The 23,981-nt window shown below is 37.3% G+C and overlaps 1 protein-coding gene and 1 long non-coding RNA gene across 3 annotated transcripts in view; one reads left to right on the top strand and one right to left on the bottom strand.

Annotated features, from left to right (window-relative positions):
* Positions 1–23,981, top strand: part of ADAMTS2 (ADAM metallopeptidase with thrombospondin type 1 motif 2) — a 478,959-nt gene that overhangs the window by 38,362 nt on the left and 416,616 nt on the right. The gene's annotated exons all lie outside the window — the stretch shown is intronic.
* Positions 1,508–17,564, bottom strand: LOC141506126 (uncharacterized). Of its 2 annotated transcripts, none has more exons than XR_012473773.1 (3): positions 17,494–17,564; positions 15,932–16,065; positions 1,508–1,616 (listed from the first exon to the last, which is right to left on the bottom strand). It is a non-coding gene; the product is annotated as an uncharacterized LOC141506126 (long non-coding RNA). The 2 variants fall into 2 exon arrangements; XR_012473774.1 differs by lacking the exon at positions 1,508–1,616 and adding an exon at positions 12,441–13,087.

The following is a 23,981-nucleotide window of genomic DNA, read 5'->3' as shown; positions in this document are numbered from 1 at the left end:
AAGTAGCAAAATATTCCCCTCATAAATCTGGAGCACACATTTCCACAAATTTAGCATCTTTGGGAAGAGTGGGTTTTTTACATAAGTAATAGAAGGATACACATGTGGCCTGGAAAGTTAAAATTCCAGTTCTCCAGGGACCAAATGTCCTTTCCTTTCTTATGGTATTCTCATGCTTTTTCCTGCTGAGCATAGATTGCCTTCTGGGCAAGTTACTTAGTTGAGGTCCCTGGTCTTGTTCTTCATAGCTCAACTCCTAATGTTCAGGGCTCACAGGTATCAGCCTTCTTAAATCTCACTCTTGCCTTAACTCTGATCTTTCTCCTTACTGTGAGATGGTTTCTACTATATGAACTTTGCTATGAGATGGACATTGGTGGGGAGGGAAGAAGGGAGGAAGGAATTTTTGCTCCATCCCCCACAAGTGGAGAACTCATTCTCAAGGGTTTTTTCATGACTTACTGTTTTTTGGCTATTAGGAGTCATATTCCTTACATGTCTCCTGCCTTGATTGACTCAGAGAGAATATTTCTCAATTTTTCAGCAAAAGCATGACTGATCTTTTACCTGTCAATGACTAGCTACCATTTAATTCATTGAGTTTGATCAAAGAATTTTTTCTTATCCTTTAAAGAGGTAACAATGTAAATTCTTCTTTATATTTTCTTGAAGACTTTAAATACTTTATGTTCTTCATTATCTGCCCCATATCTTCTGTGAATTCTACTGGTTTGGAGTAAATTAATTACTCAAACAACTCCTAGTTAAGTTGGTCCTCATTCTACTAGAAACCTGTGATTCTCTTAGGAGAGGGAAGGGGGGGCGAAGAAAAGAGAGAGAGAAGGAATGAGAACTGATTATCTCATTAGAGATCTTCAAATAAAGGCTGGATGACCATCAATTGAGAATGTTATGGAGGAAATTTTTTATTTAGGTATGAGTTGGATTAAAATGCCCCTGAAGCCCTTCTGTCTCTGAAATTCTGTGATTCTTTGACTTGACCTGTGGCATCACTGTAAGGATGTAATTTTATCTATATCTATTAAGCATCTCTTGTGTTTAACACTGTGTAGGATGAATGAGGGTTCCAAGACTTACATCTTTCTTAGTTCCAGTTATATCATATCATAGGGTAAGTAGGTGGTATGAAGAATAAAAGTCCTGATCTGGAATTAGGAAAACCTGAATTCAAATCCAGCCTTGTATACTTACTAGCTCTTTAACCCTGGGAAGATTACTTAAACCTCTATTTACCTCAGTTACCTCATCTGTAAAATGGGGATAATAATAGCTCTTACTATTGTGAGGATCAAATGAGATAATTGTAAAGTGCTTAGCATAGGGCCTGCCATGGTATTATTTTTTAAAAATTTATTTTTTTATTTTCACATTACTATAATAGTCTTGTTGTAAAAGTAAACATAGTTCCCCTCCCCCCACAAAGATAGAGAAACCTCAAGAAAAATAAAGTGAGAGGAAAAAAAATATACTTCAGTTTGTATTCAGCTACCATCAGCTCTGTCTCTTAAGTTCATCAGAGAAGTTCTGCTCAGCTATGATCACTTCAACAGGAAGGTTTGAAAGTTCCCTTCTTCATTGAATATTCATCTTTTTACCTGAAAAAGATGTTCAGTTTTGTTGGATAGTTGATTCTCAGTTATAATCCAAGCTCTTTTGCCTTTCTGAATATCATATTCCAATCCCTATGAGCCTTTAATGTAGATCCTGCTAAATCCTGTATAATCCTGACTTTAGTGCCACAATATTTGAATTGTTTCTTTGTGACTGCTTGTAATATTTTCTCTCTGACTTGGGAGTTCTGAAATTTCTGCCATGGTATTATTATCATTTATTTGTATGGAATGATGTAATCATAGGCTCTAGAGATGGAAGAGATCTTAGAGTTTTAAAACAATAATTTCATTTTAAATATGGATAAACTGAAACAGAGTGAACTAGTGATTTTGCCAAGATCATGCCATTAGTAAGAAAAATTTGGATCCAAATCCTCTGATTTCAAACCTAATATTCTCTCTTATGTCATTCTATCTAGAATTCCTAATTGAGATGATGATGATTTTAACACATAGAAAAGGACCCCCCCACAGTTGTTCTATAGAAGACATTTTTTAATGACTTTTCTGTACCAGAAAATGGGAGAGAGATAGAACATGTTCCCTTCACAAAAGGAAAGTCCATAAAAATGTGCCAGAGTCAGTTGCATTTTATTACTTATGTGTTTGGGAAATAGTTTTTATTTTATTTTTAATTTTCAGTAAAGAGGTCTAATCATGATTGGACAGTATCTCTGAGTGCCCCCTCTGGCTCTGAGGTTCAACATTCTATGATTCTTTAGGAATATACAAGTTGCTATAATAATAATAATAATAATAATAATAATAATAATAATAATTAGCATTTATATACCTACTGCTTTAAAGTTAGCAAGCACTCTGTAATTATTATCTTTTTTAAGCCTCATAACAATTCTACAGATATGGAAACTGAACCAGGGGAAGAGTAAGTGATTTTGCCTAGTGTCACACAACTGAAACAAGATTTGGATTCAGGCCTTCCTGACTCAAAATCTAGAACTCTATCCAGAATGACACCTAGTTCCCACATAGGATTAGTTTTGCTTTCAATCTCTCTTTCTCTGTCTCTGCCTTTGTCTGTCTCTCTCTCTGCAGAGCCGAATTTATCAAAATTGGTGTTTTCTTCCTATTCTAGAGAAGATGTAAAAATACCTACAGTATTTTCAACTTTTCTATTGCAGCAGATTTTGGGGACTTATGAAACATCTCTTTCTTCTAGGGGATCATATCTATATATACTTAGTGATTCTTATTTTTGGAAACAATCAAAAGCTAAATAGCCAAACAGTGAATAAGGTGAGGAAGTCCTTTTAAAAAAAATTTCTTCTTTTTTTCAATCAACATAATTCAGTCTTCTCTCCCTCTTTTACCTCTTTCCCCAAATAAGAAAGAAAAACATAGTGAGGTAAAATAAATTTGCATATTCTCTCTCTCTCTCCCTCCCTCCCTCCCTCCCTCTCCTTCTCCTTCTCTCCTTCTCTCCCTCTCTCCCTCTTTCCCTCCTGTCTGTCTATATATTTCTGTCTGTCTGTCTTTACTCTGAGTCCTTTAGTTGGTCATTACACACATCAAATTTCCAAAACTTTCATAGTTGTTTGCCTTTCCATAAATTTTTCTGGTTCTGTTTACTTCAGTGTACATCAGTTCATACAAATCTTCCCAAGTTTCCCTGAAACCTTGTCCATCCAATTACATTTATATATAATATTGAATTCAACCCAATTAATGATCATCCCCTAATTTCCAATCTTCTGTCATACAAAAAGCAGCTATAAACATTTTTGTATCTCTTTGGGGTTTGTTTTGCTTATGACTAATTCACCCCTCCATCTACCCCTCTTTATTATCCCACCTTACCCTCTTTACCTCTTAATTCCTTATTTAGTGAAATATAGTTTTATTTCCAACTAAATGATTGTGTGTGTGTGTGTGTGTGTGTGATGGGATATATATATATATATATATATATATATATATATATATATATATATATATATTCTTTCCCCTTTCAGTACTTCAGATGAAAGTGAAATTCATGAATCAATTGCTCCCTCATTGCTTTCCTTTCTCCTTGTTTTTATAGATTTCTTGCATACTTGAATTATGTGAGATGTGCCCTCTTACTTTCCTCTCTCTTCCCACCCCCTCCTCATCATATTCCATTTTCCCTTTCTTTCCATTCATCTTTTTTTTTTAGGTTTTTGCAAGGCAAATGGGGTTAAGTGGCTTGCCCAAGGCTACACAGCTAGGTAATTATTAAATGTTTGAGGCCGGACTTGAACTCAGATACTCCTGACTCCAGGGCCAGTGCTCTATCCACTGTGCCACCTAGCTGCCCCTTCCATTCATCTTTTAAGATTATCAAGATATAATAGACCCATTCCCAGGCCAACTGAGTAATTAGACTCCGTCTATTTTTTTGTTCATTATAGGTCTCAGAAGGGACAATTGTATTATTTCCCAATATTAGAATATAAATTGCTTATCTTTGTTTAATCCCTTATGATTAATTGCCCATGTTTATCTTGACTCCTGTATTTGTGCTTCCAAATTTTTGTGTAGCTCTGGTCTTTTCACCAGGAATGGTTAGAAGACTTCTCCTTCATTAAAGGTCCATTCTCCCAACCCTTTTGTTTATACTCAATTTTGCTGGATATTATTGATTATAAACCTATTTCCTTTGCTTTCTAGAATATCATTGCCCAAATTATTTGATCTTTTACAGTGGTGCTTGCTAAATCACATATGATTATGGTTGTGACTCCTTAGAACTTGAATGTATTATTTATGATAGTTTGTTGGATATTTTCTTTGACCTGAAATCTTTTAATTTTATTTGTAATGTACCTGACAGTTTTCATTTTGGGTGTTCTTTTTCTAGAAGGTGACTGATGGATTCTTTCTGTTTCCACTTTGCTTTCTGACTCTAAGATATCTGAGCAGTTTTCTTGAATGATTTTTTAATAACTTTCAGTTAGTTCAATGGTTATTAAATTCTATCTTAAGCATTTTTTCCAAGTCAGTTTTTTTTGCTATGAGATATCTTTCTTTTTTATTTTATTTTTTCTATTTTTTTAACTTAAAGAATTCTTGTATCTCCAAGGATCTATATCTTGTATTTTTTTCTATCTTAATTTCAGGGAATTTGTTTTTTGGATAGGGTTTTTTATCTCTTATACCAAGTCATTAATTTTCTTTCCAGTACTTTCTTCCACAGAACTCATTTGTTTTCCAAAATCTCTCCTTTTCTATCCCTTGTTTCATAAAAGCACTTTAAAATTCTTTGAAAAAAGCTCTTGCTTCATCTCTTACAGGAATTTTAGTCAGATTCAGGCCCAAGCTGTATTTTTTTTAGGTTTTGATTGTAAATGTTTTGGAGTCACTCTCTTCTTTTGGCTTTGTATCTTGAACATCCCTATCACCATAATAACTTTTTATGTGGGGATTTAAAAAAAATTGCTTATTCTTCCAGCATGTCTCCTGAATTTGAAACTTATGTTAATGCTAGGGTCTGTATGCTTGCTTTCAGAAAGAATATCTGGCCTGGTCATTCTGTTGCTTCCTTGTAGCATTAAATGTTATATTATTCTAGGATCTCAGAGACAGCTCAGTCTGAGAGAGCTCCAAGCTTTTAGTGCTCCTGAAATGTTCTGATCTAGAGTAAAAATCTGATTCTTCTCTCATGATCCAAGTTTTGCAAGTTTCTGACCTAAGTTTCTGGCTGAGCAACACACCTATAAGCTTTCTCTGTATGGAATCCCGGTAGACTGCACCTTGTCCAAGCCAGTATCAATTGACTAAAAGTTCTCCTAATTAGAATTGAACAGCAGACTTCTTTTTGGTCTGAGATTCCTGCCCTGAGTATTCTAGAGCTAGAGGCTGGATTTAAAACTTTAATTTCTGGGGTCAGAGCCATTCAGATGCTGCTTGCTTCTGAACTTGCCCTTTGCTAGGTACACAGCCTCAGACCCATGCCTACCCTTCACCCTGGAATGCCAGCCCAAACGCAGCCATACACCTTCGACCACCTTGAATTTTGACTCATCAACTGAGCAGAGAGTTGCCAGTTTGCACTTTTTCCTGTCCTATGCACAATTTAGCCATGGCTAAGTGGCACAGTAGACAGAGCAATGGGTCTGGAATCAGAAAGAGCCATATTTAAATACTCAGACACTTACTACCCATGTGACCCTGGGCAAGTCATTTTACCCTAATTGGGTCAGTTGCCTAAACTGTAAAATGAGCTGGAGAAAGAAATGGTAAACTACTCCAAGATCTTTACCAAGAAAATCCCATATGGGGTCACAAAGAATTAGAAAAACTCAACAATAACAACAACAGTGTACCTCTAAGATCATCTATTGCCCTGGCACATGGACTTTCTTTGTGCTGGAATGATCTGCAGAAGACATTTTTGTCCAGATTCAGTCTTCAGTGTTCAGTCTCTATCTGCTTCCCTGTGTTGATTTGGGCTGGAAACATGACCCACTATGATTTTTCCCCCCCTTTTTCCCCCTTTTCCCCTTTCCAAATAAGGATTTCATTTCCTAAATTATCTAGATCTGTTTGGAAGAGTAAGGGGTTGGGGTAGGGCAGCTCGGAGGGACTTCTTGTTACCCTTCCAACTTGACTTCACTTCAGAAGAGTTCTTTTAAACAAGCACTAAATGTAAAACTGGCTTCTAAGCTGATCCTGAAGGTTTTTCCCAAAGAGTTTCTGCATACAATATGGGTAAGAGCAGCACTGTTGACTTAAGGTCTCCCAAGGTGATGACTATGAAAGACAAAAATTCTGCTTTACCTATATTTTTTCTTGTTTTAAAATTTTATTTATTTAATTTTTAATTTATGAAATAAAACAAGCATTTCCATAACATAGAATTTTTAAAAAGATGATTGCATATGAAGCTGCAAATCTTCTCTGTACAACTTATTATTCCTTTTAAATATATAATAAAATTATCATGCATTTTTTGGTTTTCCTTTTTTCTTCCCTCAGCCCTAGAGATGGCTACCATTAAACATAAACCATATATATATATATATATATATGTATATATATATGTATACTTCTACTTCATTAAAGGTCCATCCTTTATATATATATATAACATTTATAACTTACTTATTTATAACATATATATAACATATATAACTTCTTTATAACATATATGTTTATAACATATATAACATATATGTTTATAACACATATAACATAATACACACATATATGTATATAACTTACTTAAATTCTTTTGCTTATTTTTAAAAAAAGTCTTTGTTTCTGAGTGTCAGCTTACAGAGAAGCAACACTATCTACCTGAAAAGAACTGAACTAGGAGTCTCAAGGTCTGTGACTCTGTGACCTTGGGGAGAAGTCTCTGGGAATCTGAAATATGAAGGTGACATTCTGCGGGTATATGATAATGAATTAGCTATTTCAGAAAATGTTGCCAAGTGTTTAGAGCTCCCTGGAAAATAGATACTCTCCAAGCACAACGTTCTGCCAATTTTTGATAATGACTAGGGTGGTTGACCAAGAGGTGGAGCAAATACCAGTTCCCTATGTGACAATTATTTATTGATTCTGAAAAAGTACTTGACTCATTATTACCAACAGCAATCTTGAAGGCTGTGTGTCCTTAAACCAAATACCACCCACATATATACTAAACTGATATAAGACTCTGACCAGGATAACTAAGACACGTCCAGTATTGACTTTAAAAGAGGCATTTTTTGAAAAAGAGAGCTATTTTCCCCCCCTTGGTATATGCTAGTATCATGAAGGATGTTCTGGATAGAGTCCCAACAGAAGAAGGATTTCCTTTTGGTGACAGAGTTCTCCAGCTATTTTATTTTACAAATATGATATACTAATTGCATAGGGCTTCAGAATACTGAAGAATTTCTTCTGTGAAATACAGTAATGTGAAAGAAATTGATCTTAAGTACATTGGGGAAAAAGTGAGTGATAATTGTATATTGCCCAGATGTGACAAATATATATATATATATATATATATATATATATATATATATATATATATATATATACAACTTACATATGTAGATAGAGGCTACATGATGTAATGGGAACAATATTGACAGAAGAGTCGACTGGATGGGAGAGTGGATAGAATACTAGGCTTGGAGTCAGGAAGACCTGAGTTCAAATCCTATTTTGTATCCCTCGGGTGGTTAAACTCTGTGACCCTGGGTAAGTCACAAAACCTCTCTCTGCCTTGAATTCCTTATCTGTAAAATGAAGGAAGTAGACTCAATAGCCTCTGAAGTTTCTTTTAATTTTGATGACATTGATTCAAAATCTGATTCTATTATCAAACAGCTTCATGATACTGGACAAGTCACTTTTCTTCTCAAGATCGCAGTGCCTACATTGGTAAATTGAGGTCAGATGAGATAATTCCATCTTTGTTTCTTTCTTTTTAATCATCAGCTTTTTAAGTCTTTGGACTCTTCTTACCTGGAAAGGAAGTTGGTACTAAAATGTGGGGTTTTTATGGACTGTGTTGTTAGAGAGATATGGAGCAAAAACATCAAGTAGATGATGAAACTAATAACAGTGATAATAATTACAGTTGCGATTTCTTTAGCATTTTAAGATTTAAAGTCCAACAATCCTATCCTGGAAAGTTGGTTATGTTAGATACTGTTATTCATCCCATTTTACCAAAAAAGAAATTGAAGCTTAGAGAAATTCAGTGACTTGTTCAAGGTCTCATAGCAAATGTTGATGCTGGGATTCAGATCCAGCTCTTTTTACTTCAAATTCACCATTTTTTCCTACTAAACCATACACTCTCCCCACTGATTGTTCTTCAGGTTCCCCCGTCAGTGTGGGGGAATTATTTCTTCCTCATCTCAATTGAGTTTTGAGGCAAGTTCAATGTCCTCTACTTGTCTGTCATTGCAGCTATGCTGTGCTCTCAGGTTAAACACACATCCATCCTCCTTTCAGAGGCCCCTGTCCTCATTTGGTGGGTCTGCTGATGGCAGCTGGTAATGGCTGCTGCTTCTGAGTTGAACATTTTTTCCTGAGGAGAAATTCTAAATACTGCATCAACTTCCTACTATGAGTTCTTGTATGGGAAACAGCCCATTAGCTCACTGTTGCTCTGCCAGTGTGTTTCTGCTTTCCAACAATGGAAAAGAGTCTTACTTACTCCAGCTTCACCTTTGGTCACCACACTCAGCTGCAGGCACATTGGCATGCATGCATATCACTTTCTCTTCTGGGGTTTAGAAGGCTTGGACTGGGTGGGTTTATGTTTCTCTTTACCTAATTAGTCTGTTTTTAAAAGGAAGACAGTTGTTTCATTTCAGAAAGGATAGTTTATGAGTTCAGTATTTGGAAATAGAAGTTCTAGATTCAAATTTTGACTTATCTGTGTGCCCTATCCTTTTTGACCTCAGGTTTTTCTACCATATATAAAATGAAAAGGTTGAAATAGATGGTTTTTCATTTTTTTTTTTTGCATTTTGGTTCTAAGTCCTAGGATCCCATAATCTTGGGGATGGCCTTATGAAGAAATATAGATCTTAGATTTAGAGTTGGATGTCCAGAGATCATCTTGTCTGACCTCATTTAACAGAAGAGGAAACTGAGGTCCAAGGGTAAGTCACTTAATTACCCTGGTTAATATATAGTAAGAATCAGAGGTGTGATTGGAACCCAGGGTCCTGATTCCAGTCACAATTCCTTCTCCTGTACCATCCCAATCTGTTGAACCAGGGAGACAAACTAACATCTGGCAGAACTATGGAGAAAAGAGCATTTAGAGAGAAAGTCAAGTTGATTTCATAGGATCATGGTATGTCCTCCCATAGGAAGGACCTTAGTGATCATTTAGTCTGGGACTCTTGTCTTTTTTATGATATGGATCCCTTTTCGTTTGATGATATCAAGGACCCTTTCTCAGAATATTGTATTAAATCATAAGTTATAATGCATAGAATGACAAAGGAAACTAATTTTATTGCTATGTAGTTATCAAAATATTATTTAAAAAACCCCTAAGTTTGAGGATCACAGGTTAAGAATCACTATTCTAATCCATTTTCAAAAGGAGGAAATAGAAAGGTGAGAAGTGACTTCTTCAAGGTCATATAAATAAATAACAAATTTAGAATTTGAACCTTAGTTGTCTGACTCTAATTTCAGTGCCTTTCTGCTGAACCTTTTTACAGGCAGAACAACTGAGGTATAAAGACATTATCAGGGTCACATCAGTTGGAAATAGGACTGAAAGGAACATTTTGGATGCCAAGATGTTTGCTTTTTCTTCCTGCCTCAATTCAATATCAAAATTATCAAATGTCTTCTTCATGTACATCAGCGAATAAAGATTTAGAAATCCAGTTTTCTGTAACATAACATCTGTACCTCATTGGTATTCTTTATAGAACCATAGAATTTAGAGTTTGAGGGGACCTTAGAGATCCCCTAGTCCAGGCCCCTCATTTCATTGAAGCCTAGAGAAGGGAAGTGATTTATCTAAGTTCATGTAGCAATTCTCTGGCAGGCAAGTCTTATGCTTAGGGCACCTGACTCGCAGTTCAGAGCCCTTCCCTCTATAGCATATCACTGCTGATTATCAGTGACAGACTAAAAAAATCACACTAAATCCTTTCTCTGTCCCCTTTGAATTTACTTCTTCCCCCTCTTTCCACGGTACTCTTTCCTCCTTCTTCCTTGCTTCCCCACTTTCTAGACAACAATAGCCCCCAGGCCAAGATGGACCAGGGGCTAAGTGACTGTATGTATCTTTACTGGGAAACTCCAGTGGGGTTTGTATTTTCTCATTTTTCATGTCCTTATGGAGAAATTCCAATCAGAAGTGTTTTCTAGGACTGAACAGTCCTGTCTTCCACCCACATTCCTTTTCCTGGACTTCTACTTTTTTACCATTGGTCTCCTAATTGAAGAAATATCTCTAGCAGAAACAGCATGAGAGCTCAGCCCCATGGGACCAATCACATGCCCTAGAAATGACAGGAACAGCCTTCCTTAGGCATTTTTGCTCGGGAGAGAGCTGTACACCATGTGTTCTAATTGGTTGGGTCTGTCCCCCAGTCATAAATTCCCATATTCCTCTACCCTTCCTCCCCCAACATATAATTTTCACTCTTGAAAAGTTTTGAGTAGCAGTCTTTGGAAAATACAGTTTTTTCTTTTGAAGTTATTTAGTAGAATAATCTATAAAACCAACAGCACACATATGAGTATATTTTCTGCATGTGTGCCTATCTCTATCCCATAAATGTATGCATGTATACATATATATATATACATATATATATATATAAGCATGCATGTATAAGATGGCAGTTTTGAATTCTAGAAGAAGCACAAATGAAATGACCTCATTGTAGATCTTGGTGAGACTTTGGATGGGTTCTTTTCCTTTCCTGTGCCTCAATTTCCTCATTTACAAAATGGGGATAATTATTTGCCTCACAGGATTATGGTAAATATAGAATGAAATTGCTTATCTAAAACTTTGTAACTCTGATGGTATTCTATAGCTTCTGGCTATTGTTATGTTTGCAGATGTGTCCACGAGCATATGGGTACTGGTGTCCATTTATGTATGCATATGAATTGATATGCATGTATCAGTGGAGGGGGTGTATGTAAGTGAATATATACTATATGTGTGTATCTACAGGATCTGTATACATATATATATATATATATATATATATATATATATATATGTCCTATATACAGATACATACATAAATAGATGTATGGATATATTCACTTGGCTAACAACTAGAGAAAGGAGACCAACTAAAATTGATATTTCCATTAATATTCCAACAGTTTCTCTCTCTGACTTTGCATGAATATGCAGATGATACAGTAGAAACTACATCTTTTGCAGCAGCACCACAACTCCTAGATCTTAGGAAGTTTCTCCAGAGAAGCAAAGGGGAAGCAGAACCTGAGCCAGATGTAGCCTCCTTGGGGATCCTTACTGTCTTTCTTACATGTATAGAGGGTGGGATCTTAGTTGTCTTAATGTTGAAAACAGGTGTTGTTTTATCCTTTCTTCATCTACTTGTATTCAAGGAACTATCAAGTGGTTACTGCTCCTGTCTGGGCTTATGACAAGCCTCTGCTGTTTCTGGTCATACCAACTCTCTACTATGACTGCTTCTCAGCCCTTGTGACTGTAATCTCCCCCTGGTTCTCTACTTGGCCAAGGTGTTCTTGGGTTATATATCCTTGGAGAGCTCTTTTCTTGCCCACAGTCATTGGGAATCTCTACCTTCCTCTGCCAGTTGGGGTACTGAAAGGGATGGGATAAATCACTTAGCATATGCTGTGGAAAACCCAAGGTTGAATCATATAATCCCAGACCTGCAGAGTAATGATTAGATTTCCAAGTGCTATCCATATGTTCTCTTATTTGATGTCAGTCACTAAATATTTGTTATGTCAAAACTAGAAAGGATGTCGGTCCATAGAAGAACAGAATGTTAGAGATGGAAGGGACCTTAGACCATAGAACACAGAATATCCGAGATAGAAGAGACTTTTGATCACAGAACATAGCATGGTAGAGGTAGAATAGACTTTAGATTATAAAACACAGAATGTAAGAGGTGAAAGTGACTTTAGACCACAGATGCCAGAACTTTAAGTGACTTATACCATAGAACACAGACTGTCAGAGCTGGAAGGGACCTTTGACCATAGAACACAGAATATTAAGGGTGGAAAGGATTTTAGAGAGACCATCATTTTATGGGGAAAATGAAACTCCCTCATTTTATAGGTAAGGAAGCTAAATCCCAGAGGGGTGAAATACTTGTTCAAGACCACACATTTGACTAAATACCTCGAACTTAGGTCTTCTGATTCTGAGGCCCAGCATGCCTGCTCCTTGTATCAGACCTCTATTCCTCATAATAAGCTTGTAGAATCTGTCTTTGCTGTGTGAAAATACTTTCTGTGTCTCAAAATTCATCAAAGTCAGAACTAAAGAACCTTTTGATGACTGAGTCAGTATAGCATTTTGGCTATCTATGAAAATTTTTCAGGCACTTGAAAGGTGATTTTCCTGAGGTTCAAAAAGGATGACCCTCTTTCTTCTCTTTCTTCTTGGCCAATCTAGGGTTGCCCTTTCTTTGACTTGCTGGAAGAGTGCCCACACAGCTGTTGTTTTACATTGTTTTAATTAGCACCCTGCAGTAGGTCTGGGTGGTGCCCTGAAATAATCCATTTCTCTTAGAATTTTGGAGTTGTTTATATTAAATGTTTCCATCTCATGCCTTACTCATTGAGAAAAGCCTTTTGGATTGTGAGGCTAATGGTTGTCTGCTGGAGAAATTAGGAGTAGCCCCATTTTAGTGTTTTTCATTGCTTCCAGCCATATTATCTTCTCACTTTAGATCTGACTCGTTGAACAACTATGGTGTCCTGAGATCTCCATGGCCCAGGTCTGCTCATGATTTTTCTGTCTGTGGATGACATTGTTGTGACCTTAGAACCTTTAAAAATCTTTATATGATGGTAACTATATCTCTAAGTACATATGAAACACACAGACACACAAGTACAGGCACACAACACACACCCACATATGTGAATGAGCATGAAGAGGCATGGTGACACATATGAAGGCACATGATTTACACTCAGACCCATAAATTAAATGAAATGTTTATGAAACCAGTTATCCATCCATAGTTACAAAGGCACTCACAAAAACACAGAATAAAATCATTTTGTAGACAAGTCTCCATCATATAGAAGTGGATTTCTGATGGTACTTTTCTGATGGTACACAGTGACCCTGAGTCTTTTCTAGACTTTAGAGTTCTTAATTACAGAGTGTTGGTGGTCAAAAGCAGCAATAGAGAGTGGGAATGTTTGAATCTGCAAGTATCCGTGTGTGTGTGTGTGTGTGTGTGTGTGTGTGTGTGTGTAAGCATGCATGCTGAAACCAGATATCAACAGTTGTCTGTGGCTCCTATCGACCCATTTATCTCCTTTCCTTTCCTTCATTGGAACTGGGTTCCTTGTTTTCAATGAATGAAACTAGTGATTGAGCCTTGCTTCCAGCTGTGAAGTGAAGACATATTTTCATTGAATAATCAGACTGTAATCAAGGCAGAAAGCTTATTCATAAACAAACAACCTTTGGGAAAAAGGGTAAACTTAAGCATGGTTCATTAATTTGCTAATTGATCTTTCCTGCTGTGGGTTTAGCCAGTGTTCGTCTGAGCCATCATCACATGTTGCATGATGTTTTTTCCAGGGGAATCTTTGTCAGAATGCTGCAAGCTTGAAAGTAGGCTGTATCTAAAAGTTATGAGCTCTAAGCCAAGACTACATAAGTGATCTCTTTCCTCCCAGATGGTACAGTGGAAAGATTAGAGGCAGAAAATCTGGGTTCAAATCCTGACTGTGCCCATTTGCTAGCTCTATGAACTTGAATAAACTGCCCCCCTCCATTTGAGTCGCAGTTTTATCCATCTGTAAAATGAGTGGGTTGTATTAGATATTCATGAAGGTCTCATAAAGCCTTGATGTTCCATAGCTCTAGTGAAAGTTAGGTGCTAGGGGCAGCCACTTAACTCCATTTGCCTTGCAAAAAAACCTTAAAAAAAAAGAAAAGAAAATTAGGTAATTAGATACTTCCTCCAAGTCTTATCCTTGGCTGGGACTGGATAGAATTTTTCTTGGACTAAAGACAGAGTAGATTCCAAAGCACCATTTGAAGCCTCTGAACTGGGTTTGTAGGGAAAGGCTATGCCTGGGAAGTTCCTTCATTGTTGAGTAGGTAAGAAACCAGGAGTCTAAATGGAAGACTGGTTACTGAATTCAGAATAGATGCAGTGGGTCCTAAGGATCAAGACAAGAATTTGAAGAGGACTATAGAAGAAATGTGGCCTGGGGTAAAATACTGTAAGACTTTGATCCTGAGATAAGTAATGAAATTTGAGATCAATTTAAGATTTTTCTTTAATCTGCTGTATTCTATTCTCTTTGGGTGTTTGCATATCTTCATGATAAGCCATGGAAATTGGCTCCTTTTTACACCTTCCTTCGAATTTGTTGCAACTGAATGACTTCTGCCACCTGCAGCTCTCTTTTTGTCAGGAGCCATCTCTTATTGGCAGATAGCAACTTAGAAATGCAGTGTGAGTTCATTATATCATTGGGTCCTGGGAAACTTTGTCAGTGGCTTTCTCTTATTGCCCATGCTTATAGTTAATGTAGGTCATATGATGATAGCATTGCTCAATCAGAGTATTGGTGGAGCCTGCTATGATGGTCATCATCAAGAGATGATGATGGTGTTGTTGATGATGATGATGACTGTGATAGATAATCTAAAATGCTTTGGAGTTTACTAAGCATTTTAATTATAATTTCTCATTTAAGCCTTAAAAAACAACAAGTTAATACATGAGTAGAGATTGAACCTGTGATTTCATTAGTCTAGGGAAATCCTGAATGAGGAAACTGTCTAACATTGTAGGCCAGCATCTTACCTAGAGAGTTAACTTGCTCAGGATCACACAGCCAATTGTAAGTCAGAGGTAAGACTTGAAGCCAGGTTTTTCTTGGTTCCAAGGTCTATATCTACTGCTCTATTTTGCCTCTTTGAAGTAGGTATTACAGATAATATGAATACCATTTTACAGATGAGGAAATAGAGTCCTTGAGAGGGTAAATGACTTACCTATAGTCACTTAGCTATTAAAGATCAAAAGTAAGATGAAAACTCAGGTCTTCCTGGCTCCAAGGGGAACATACCATCCTCTGTACCATACTATTTCATACTGTGTCCTTGTCTTCTAAGAAGTTATAAAGCCCTCCACCAATTTTAGAATCAGAGTAAGAGCATATTTCTGAGAGCAGCACAGGCAGATTGCCATGGGGTTTTTTCCTCTGACCTTGTGAAGAATTTTCATGATATGGGGTATAGAATTACAGATTTACATTATTAGCAATCAGTGGGATGATCTGGAGATGACTGGATGTTTACAAGTCTTAATGGAAATGAAGTAACACTTTTCTTCATTAGGAAACTGGGTGTATATTGATGTATATGTTATCTCTTATATGATATATGGGATGTCCCCAAAATCTTAGTACAGTTTTAAGCTTTAATAACTTTGGAAATATATGTGATACATACTTACAAAACCATTGTTTGAAAGTTTAATGACTTAAATCTAATTCATACTCATTTACTTTTGTGAATTGTGAATAACAATTTTTTATTTGAATTTAAACAAGGCAGGGCACCATGCCATTATGCATTGTGAATATAATTTCTAGATGACACTTACTTAGATTGGTGGATCAGTGGAGTGGTCCTCTTGCTTGACTGCCTTGGTTACCTGCTCTGTCTCCATTTTTTAATGAATTCATGTCACAACTGCCATGTATGTATCACAACCTCATTCTTTGGATGATCTTATGCCTAGGATCCAATATTTTCAGCAAGTTACTGAGCAGAAGCTGTTAAAGTTTTTACAAAGTTTGGAAATCTCCTGGAGCAATATAGAGCAAGATGGTAATTATATTGAAATTTAATGAGAAATATATGAAATATTTCAAAATTTAAATAATTAACCTTTCAGATTTTTTTTGTAATTCTGTAGTATTGAAACTTAGAGTTATTAAAGCTCAAAGTGCCTCAAGGGCTTTTGAGAAAGCCCATATTTTCTTTATTTCTCTAATTTTAAATTACAGGATAGATTTTTTTTAAAAAAAAGTTTTATCTGTTCCTGATCTGTCACTATTATTATTTTTCTTCACTTTGGTATTCTCTTTGTATTATTGTAGTTCTCTTGGTTAAGCTTACTTTACATCCATTTTCTTAAGTCTTTGCATGTTTCTCTGAATTCCTCATACCCATTGTTTTTTATGGTGACATCCATATACCACAGTATTGGCAGCTATTCTACACTTGATGGATGCCTTCTTTATTTCAGTTTTTTTGGCTACCACAAAAAAGGCCTGCAGTGAATATTTGGTACAGATGGGACCTTTGGAACAGATTTTTTTAATTCTATAAAGAACTGAACAGTTTTTCCAAATCAATTCCATGATGATTTTCGATAACACATCTTGTCTGTAAACCATTTGGGAATGTTAATGAAACAATGTTGTGTTGATATGTTGCTTAGTAATCTTGAATCACAAGACCATAGAACCATAGATTTAGAGTTGGAAGGGACCCCAGAAATCAACTAATCAAATCCCTTCAATTTGTAGATGAAGAAATTTAGCCCTGTGGGATGTTAAATGACATGCCAACGATCATGTAGTATTGTAAGTGTCAGAGGCAGTATTTGAACCCAGGTCATCTGACTCCAGGTCAGAGACTTTTCACTTTTTATTTTGTGTCATGGATCCCTCTGGCAGTCTGGTGAAGCCTATGAACTCCTTGAGAAAATGAGTTTAGAAGCATAAAATAAAATATACAGAATCACAAAGAAAATTAATTAAATTATAGTACAGTTATCAAAATATTAAAAAAATAACAAGTTGATAGACCCCATTTTAAGAACCCCTGTGTCCACTATTCTGTCAATAAATGTTTAAGAACTAGCACTCTCTGAAAAAAATTTATATAGGAGACACATTTAAATTTAATGTTCATTATTAATGTTTTTCTCCATAACTTTCTTGAGTCTAGATATTCAATGAAACAATATATTAAGTTCTGTTTTGTAACATTAAATTTAACAGTTGGGCTGGGAGCTCATAAGAGCCGGCTCTAATCCAGCCCAATCTGTCTAAAGCCAGACCTCTTTCCATTGTACTGTCTTGTTTCTTTATAAAGGTAGCAAAGGAAAGGTGATTGAATGAATGTGACCTAAAGCAGACATTCCATTTGCTTCACCTTAGACTTAAGACTGATGATCCATGCTCTCATCAGTGTAGATATTTCTTCTGTAGTGTTCTATGTCTTCATATCCAGTGTATATAATGCTTTTTAGTTTGTAAAACACTATCATAAATTATCTTGTTCATCCTCATAATAGTCTGTGACTTAGGTAAACTTTGTGAGACATACATGATGCTGCTATTATTACCCCCATTTTACAGATGAGGAAACTGTGACTGAAAATGGCTTAGTGATTTGCCCAGGGTCAAAATATCTGAGGCAGTATTTGAACTCAGGTCTTCCTGATTGCATGTTCAACATTTAAATCAACTCTAAAGGAATCATCTAACATGCTTCTTGTGGTTTCATTAATGTTTATGTATGTGATTCATGTTCTCTGGTATATAGTGGATCAGTTTTTTTGGCTACTGAACACAAGTATTTCTCTTAAGAGTGGCAAAAATTAATGCATGTAGATGGTCTAAGAATTGGGGGTATTCTTATTATTCCCTATTTGCTTTTCTGCCACTCTGCCTCTGCTACTATTGAGGTGGAACTGACACAAGACTAAGCCTGGTTTGTGATTTTCTATCTGTGTTTCATGGGTCACTGTGGCCAAAAAATTTCATCACCTGGTGGTCAGCCTCCTGGCCATGAACCTCTTCCCATTTGGCCAGACTGGTTTCTCGGACAGCAGGCACAGTCTGTCACCGGGCCTGATCTCCAAGCTTTTTCAGGGCGGTCAGAGCTACTGTAGCTTGTGCCCCACTGACAAAGCTTTGGAGAACCCACAGGCTGCTCTCTGTCATGAGGAGACATCAGAGAAAGACTTCTATGTGACTTTGACTAAAGATCAAAATCTCTTCTGTGTCGATGACTTCTCACTGTTTACAGAGGAATTCCCTCATGAGAGCTCTGTGAGATGGGCAGGATGAGTCTGGCTTCATCATCTCCATTTTAGAAATGGGGAATATTCTGTAGACAAAAGTTCAGAGAAATCAAACATCTGGCCTGGAGTCACTCAGTTAGTGGTTGTTATTGTTGTCTTTCATAATCGAAGAAGAATGATTCAATGATTCAATCAAATTAATTGATCATTCGATCAAATGAATGATGACATGACTTGCATCAAATGTTTAAAGACATTTTTCTCATTGCCATTTCCAAACTATTTTCATTCAATTGACTGTTTGATAGGGAACAGGAGTTTTGGTGAAGGTCTGGATGCTGTGGGAGTCCTTGGCCTTTTGGATATGGTTCCCTCCCATATCAGTGGGGCACCAGAGTCACTCAACAAGTAAATAGAACTAAAGACTCTCCCCTGACTCTTCCGTCATCCAGGTCAGGTCTCATCCCATTGACAGCTCCATGGAGGGATGTTGCTCTTTCATTTTGATTTATTTGCAAATCAGTCAGTAGTCTGTAGGTCTGAAGGTGACTAGGAAACTTAAGTGAGATAATACATGATGCTGTTAACCTTGGGAACAGCAAAGATTCTGTTTGGAACATGGTAGGCAAACTGAATTCTTAGTGGATATTTTTCTGTGATATATACCATTCCCTGGTCACATATCCTTTACCAGAATAATGCTGTTTCCCTTATAGAGAAGTAAAAGTAGAAGTATCCTACCCTCACCTAGTTACCAGGTTCTGAGTTGCTGGTTTCTTATGCTATGGCTCATATCCAAGAAGACCAGATGGTTGGTTTAGTAATGAAATCTTTCACTGGAATAGTATACTCTTGGTTCTATAGCCTGATCTCCTAGGCTTGTGGGGGGGGGAAACCATATATCATATATGAATATATGGGGGAAATCATATGTTATATTTCATATATGAAATCACTTATCATATATCATAGATTTAGATCTTAAAGTGACTTTAACTGTCATCTCTTCTGTCCTCTTCTCCCTTTGCATTTTATATCTGAGCATTTGAGGTGTAGAAAAGTAAATGATTTGGCTAAGGTTCTAGAGATTGTAATGGGACACTACCAGAATTTGAACCCATATCCTCTGCCTCAAATCTAGTACTCCTTCCAATGTAACATGCTGTCCTTGGGAGGATATTTATTCCTTTATGTCCTGCCCAATCCCAGAGGAACCAGGGGAGGGAGAGGTTACCCTGAGAAGATCTTACTATATCTGCGTGGATCCTGGGAGAAGCGCTTTTTAGCACAAAGTTACATTTAGACTTCCTGTCAGTTGAAATGCTTAACTATGAGCACCATAACTCCCTCTACTTTCTTTAATCTTGCTGTTCTTCTTCTTCTAGGCCACTGTATTTTGATGGTACAATCCCAATATGTTTTTGTAATAATTTTGTTTCTTATTTTGAACTTGACAAATACCAAGATAAGAACTTACATATATAGAAAAGAGAAAGCAAGGATTGCACATGAAGTCACAATTCTCTTTTACATACAACTTGATTTTTTTAAAAAATGTATAATCAATTCAGTACATTTGTTTCAAAGCTGTCTTGCATCTTGCCATCGTGGTGTATTAATGCATTGAATGTATTGGTCCACTTTCCATGGACAGAAAGGTACAGGGCTTCACTTGAGTGTATGTTTAGAAATATTTCTCTCTGATCTTATGTGCAGTTATCATTGGATAACAAAGTCACTGGCTCAAAAATAGCTAAACCCTGACTTCAATCTAGAGAGACTTGATTCTCTATTCCCTGGGTGAAGAGCCTTGGGCTAGAATATGCTGAAAAGAAGATATTTATGCTGTGAACCAAAGTATAACCAGAGTAGAGTGTCTGAGGCTTTGCTTTAAAGTCCACCAATTTAAAGAGTTGTTGGAATGGGTTGGGTGTATAATTGACAACCTTAGGGCTTACCTTCTCCATTCAACAGGACTACTGGCTCTATGTCTCACAGTGCCATCTTGCTCTCCTACTTGAGCTACTGGCATCAGGTTCTGGACTTCTTTCTCCAGCAGTACCAGCTCTACCTACCATAGTTGGCATATTCTCCATGTAGACTGAGATCCAGGGTGTCTCTAATAGTCATCCTCCTCCACCAACCACCATTCCTCCCATTCTGCCCCTCCTGGGAATGAAATATTAGCTATGCCATTGGAGGAGGCTACTCTCACTTTGAGAAGTAGATTGCCTTTCCCCTGGTTTGACTGTACCTACTGGGAGAAGACTGTAGACTATTGTTCCAATCTCTCCCAAAACAGATGGAGACAAAAAAGATATGAGAGGCCCCTTTGAAAACCACCCATATCACAGTGGCATTCTGAAATTTTCCTTGACCTGCCTCCATCCTTTTCTTTCACCTGGAGATGTTTCTAGTAGAGACCTCTAAGTATCCTTAGTAAGCCCCTCTGTGGCTTTTTTTAAAAAAATTATTTTTTTCCCTCTGGGGCTTTTTATAAGGTCCGCTCCCCCCATCCCTCTCCTTTCCCCCCACTATCAAGACACTTGACTTCACTGAATTAGTCTTTGGGGGTGCCTTTCTTGATTATTCTGGGATGTTTCTGGAAGTACTTGGCACAGGCACCAGAATTGCTAGTTATAGTTTAGGATCCAGCTGAAAAATTTTAAGGCTGGGAGGTAACTCAGAGGTCATCTTGCCTCTATCACTTTGAAATCTTTGTGATCTTGGACAAATCAAAGAATGATAGTAAGAATCCTTAAGATTCACAAAGCACTTTACATAGGTTATCTCATTTGAGCCTCAGAACAAAGTTAGGTGTTATTATTCTCTCCATTTTACAGATGAGGAAACTGGGGCTGAGAGAAATTAAGTGACTAATTTAAATTAAGCCCAGCTTTATATAGCTAAAAAGAGTCTGAGATGGAATTTGAGTTAGTCTTCTGACTCTAATTCTGCAATTCTATTTACTATGTCACACAGTTTTCACTTAATCTCTTTCAGCCTCAGTTTCCTCATTTATAAAATGAAGGAGCTGGACTAAATATGGCTTCTGGGTGCTCTTGTAGCTCCAAATTCGCAAACTTGTAATCTATTCTAACTTTCTTATTTTATAAATGCTGCAGCTGAGGCTCCAAGAGGATGTCTATCTTGGCCAAGGGCACACATATAGATAGCCTTACTCTATACCCCAGCCCAGGGTCTCAGTTACAGGAAATACTTAAGAAATGCTTGTTGAACAAATTAGAAAAGTACAAAGTTCTGAGAGAGCCCCATATAAAGAAAGCAAGCGCTTCCAGCCCTGCAGGTGCAGAAGAGACATCCCAGAGTGGAACAGAACAAGGCTCGCTCTCTCTCTCTCTCTCTCTCTCTCTCTCTCTCTCTCTCGGTCAGTACCACTTGAGAATATTGTGGTAAAGAGAAATTTTCAAATCTCTTTTCGAAGAGATTTGGGCTTTATTATATAAACTTAGGGAAATAACTTTTCTTCTCAAGAAATATAAAAAATAATATAAAACCCTCCTTCCTCCAAATGTAGGTTGACGTAGGTTCAAGCTATGGTATTGATCCTTGCTATGACCTCTTTGAGACTCAGTTCTCTCATCTATAAAACAGAAGCCAGTGATGGTTTATTAGAGAAAGGTTCATCCATGAAGTCAGGAAGTTCAGACTTTGAGTCTTCCTTTTGAGAAATATTAGCTTTGCGACTTCGGGCAAATCACTTGACCTCTCAGTGCGCCTAGGCAAATCTTTAGGACTATAGGTTACAGCCTAGTCTTCCTTGAAGGAAGGAAGGAAATTTCAGATCTGACTATACTCCCCCCCCCCAAAAGAATTAATAATACTTGCACTATCCCTTTCCCATCATAGTCAATTAGTCATTTAGTCAACAAGAATTTAAGTATATTTCATTTTTTTGTATTTGTATCCCTGCTACATAGTAAATGTTTAATAAATATGTCTTGGTTGATTGAGTGATACTAGCATTATGTAGGACTTTGACTCTACATGCAAAAAATGAGACAGGACCTGCCCTCAAGGAGCTTACAGTCCTTGAGAACTAAGATTCTTATTGGTCTTATTATAATCCTTTCCCTACCTCCATTCCAGAGCTTCTGTGAAGAAAGGACAAAACAATAATTGTAAAAGCATTTTGAGTAGTATGCAGTATTTTTACCAGATGTGATGGCAGTACAAATAATTATAATAAATGTTTGTCGAATTGATTTGAATTATTTTGCTCAGCCCCACATGGTGGAGCAGGCTTGTTTTTCTCAGCAGAATGGCAGAGACATCTGAAGTGAAGAAGGCGAATTTCATGTTCCTGAGGCTCTGACTAAAGATCAACAAATTTACTCTTGTTTAAAAAAGAAAAGGGGAAAAAAAGTGGTGTGTGTTTCAGCCTGTAATTGGCTCCCAAGAAGCCTTTCTCCTCGTGTTCCCTGGCCCCGACCATCCGCACTTATCTCATTCTTGGCAACCTCCCATTTTCAAGTAAGACGTGGCAGCAAAGTATTCTGAGGCTGTGCCAAGGAGCAGATTGTTGTAGGAAAAAATGTCTCTCGTGTGCTCTGCTGAGCTCAGCTTCGGAGAGGAGGCAACAGAGCAAGCTGGGGAGGGAAGGGAAGGGAAGGAGCTGGAGGCCAGGCTAGCCTGGCCTTTGCCCAGGTGTCCAGAGTGCAGCAGGTCCCCATCTGTGGCCTCGGTACTCAGTAGTCAGCCCCAGTGGCCTCGCTCAGAGAGACCTTGCTGGAGACCCAGAAGTTGGCTTTTGTAGTAGATGTAGATGTCTTGGATGGGGAATGGAAAAGACAAGGAAGCCTCAAAGCTCTGGACTCTGCCTCAGAAAATGGGCCAAGGTTGGAAGTCTTGAGTCTAAATCTAACTACTGACACTTACTAGCTGTATGATCCTGGGCAAATCACTTAATCACTCCCTGCCTCAATTTCCCCCCAAGGTAAAATGGAGATAACATAGCCCTTGTCTTTCAGGATTCTTTTGAAGATCAAAGAAAATAATTTTTGTAAAGTGCTAAGCATGGTGTTTGGTTTGTACTAAGCTCTTAATAAATGTTTATTCCTTTTCCCTTCCCTTCTGGGGACTCTTCTGTTTCTGTAATCTTATAAAGTTTTTTCCTCCTTTAGAACCTTTGACTGAATAACCTGAAATGGTGCAAATGTACAGGAATGTATAGGGGAAGAGGCCAGCTTTTAACATGGCTGTTGAGTCAGTATCCTGTCCTCTGTCCAGAAAACTTTTCAGCCAGAAAATTCAAATGACCTGTGGGTCCCTCATCCTGACTTCTTCTGCAGGAAAGTGTCTTATCATCCATTAAGTTGCTGCCACATGTGAAATCCATCTAAAGAAAAACAGAGTGGGAGGCCCAGGGCAGTAGGAAAAGATGATGTCTTTGAGGGTAAACAGCTGCATTGGTCTGTAGCAAACATCTGGGAAACATGCATCTCAAAATTATATTATTTGCCTTGAAAAGTGATCTTGGACAGAGAGGAATAGTTCTTTCTCTCAAACCCTGAATCCTGAAGTAGTAGTAAGAGGAGGCAGAGTACCAATCTATAGCCTCTTAGAGAGGTGAAAGTTGGGTTATGGGGTGTTG

The sequence above is a fragment of the Macrotis lagotis genome, chromosome 1 (assembly GCF_037893015.1).
Source record: "Macrotis lagotis isolate mMagLag1 chromosome 1, bilby.v1.9.chrom.fasta, whole genome shotgun sequence".
NCBI lineage: Eukaryota > Metazoa > Chordata > Mammalia > Peramelemorphia > Peramelidae > Macrotis > Macrotis lagotis.
This window is presented reverse-complemented; position numbering and strand designations above follow the sequence as displayed.